Below are 2,488 nucleotides of genomic sequence, written 5' to 3' on the forward strand. Positions count from 1 at the left end.
ATCATATTGCTCATACATACCACTGGCCTCCTTCTGTTCTAGTCAGCCCAAGTGTGTGCATAGAAGCACACACATATTCCAGTGAGTCAAAAGATAGTTGGAAGGTTTAATAGCTTGTATAGTGAAGGATGATGAAGTAGCTAATGGTGAAAGGAAATAAAGCTAAAGAGAGTAAGAAATGGGTCATGGAATGTCCAGCAACATGACCTCAAACTGTCTTAACATATTTTAAGTTGAAAAGAAGAATATATTCTTTTATGTATTTGTTGCAGGAAGGGTGACCCATGGGGGCTCCTGTCTAATGCTCAGAAATGAATTGTTCAAGGAGACACGTATTGACAAAGCAAGAGATTTTATTAAGCAAGGGGCACTTAGATGAAGAGCAGGAGGACTCTGTTGCATGACTCGAAGTCTCGGGTTTTATGATAATGGGATTAGTTTCCAGATTGTCTCTGGCCAATCATTCTGACTCAGGGTCCTTCCTGGTGACTCAGCCATTGCTCAGCCAAAATGGACTTCAATGAGGAGGATTCTGGAAAATCAGTAAGACAGGTGGCATCTCCTTTTGACCTTTCCCGAATTTTTCTGGTTGGTGGTCACTTGTTCTGTACTCTTTACCTGGACCACCTGTCAAAAAATAATTCATGCAAATGGTTGCTATGGTACCTAGCCAGGGCAGGTAGTTTCAGTCAGTGTTTTCCCTAACATATTGTGTGAAATACTTTTACAGCTACAGATTAAAAATGGATTTATAAATTTTTGAAATACATTCAATAATCAATGTGATGTGGCAGAAAAGCTCTACAGTCAGGCAGACCTGAATATGAATCCTAGCTCTGTGACATAATCTCTGACTTTGGGCAAGTTAAAGTGTCCTGCCGAGTACCTGGGACATAAGTCAGTTTTCTGTAAATGTGACCTTTGTCCCATTATGAAGGTTCATATTTGATTCAAAAACCCATTTGTAGTACTGAGCTTTCTTTTGAAAATCCTAGTAAAACCAGTCCTGTTAGAACTGCAGTCAGAGGAATGAACAAAGCCAGTTATTTCTAAATTGGAAGAAGCAAGTGACAAAGAGCTTTTTGAATAATATACTATAAACAAAATTTGGGAATCAACAACTGAAAATTTTATCTTTTCTCCTTTCAGCATTCTATATACTTGAAGAGGAAGAATTAAAAAATTTGACACAAGCAAAAGGTCCTAAAGGGACAAATTATTACTGCTTTCTCTATTCAAGCCACCCTGTTAAATTTGTTTGGCATAGGAGTGCACCTGTGTAGACATGTTTTCTAGGGTTAAGCATTGAGGATAAAACTTACTATGAACATTGGCCTAATACAAAAAGTTTATTAAAATGCATGTATTGAATTGGTATTTCACTTACTTTCCTTAAAACCTGCTCTTTCCTATATGGGTTCTCTAACGCCCAATTGTTAGTCAAATTAATTGTAGTATTTAGAGCAATCACTTACTCTTCGTTCTCAAAAATTCTGACAGACTACATCATGCTTCTTTTCTACCCCCAAATTTTAATCCATCCCATTATTGAATCTTCAGTTCAGTTAGTCACTCAGTAGTGTCCAACTCTTTGTGATCACTTGGACTGCAGCACACCAGGCTTCCCTATCTGTCACCACTCCCAGAGCTTGCGCAAACTCATGTCCATTGAGTTGGTGATGCCATCTAACCATCTCATCCTCTGTCGTCCAATTCTCCTGCCTTCAATCTTTCCCAGCATCAGTGTCTTTTCTGAGTCAGTTCTTCACATCAGGTAGCAAAAGTATTGGAGCTTCAGTTCAGCATCTGTCCTTCCAAAAAATATTCAGGACTAATTTCCCTTAGGATGGACTGGTTTGAGCTCCTTGCAGTCCAAGGGACTCTCAAGAGTCTTCTCCAAACCACAGTTCAAAAGCATCAGTTCTTCAGCACTCAGCCTTCTTTCTAATCCAGTTCTCACATCCATACATGACCACTGGAAAAACCATAGCTTTGACTATATTAGTCAGCAAACTAATGTCTCTGCTTTTTAATATGCTGTCTGGATTGGTCATAGCTTTTCTTCCAAGGAGCAACCATCTTTTAACTTCAGGACTGCAGTCTCCATCCCCAGTGATTTTCAAGCCAAAGAAAAAGAGTCTGTCACTATTTCCACTGTTTCCTCATCTATTTGCCATGAAGTGATAGGATCGGATGCCATGATCTTCATTTTTTGAATGTTGAGTTTTAAGCCAGCTCTTCCACTCTCCTCTTTCACTTTCATCAAGAGCGTCTTTATTTCCTCTTCACTTTCTTCAATAAGGGTGGTGTTATCTGCATATCTGAAGTTGTTGACATTTCTCCCAGCAATGTTGATTCCAACTTGTGCTTCATCCAGGTACAGCATTTCACATGATGTACTCTGACAATCTACAGCCTTGATGCATTCCTTTCCCAATTTGGAACCAGACTGTTGTTCTATATCTGGTTCTAACTGTTGCTTCTTGAT

This window comes from Capricornis sumatraensis, chromosome 2 (genome assembly GCF_032405125.1).
Source record: "Capricornis sumatraensis isolate serow.1 chromosome 2, serow.2, whole genome shotgun sequence".
NCBI lineage: Eukaryota > Metazoa > Chordata > Mammalia > Artiodactyla > Bovidae > Capricornis > Capricornis sumatraensis.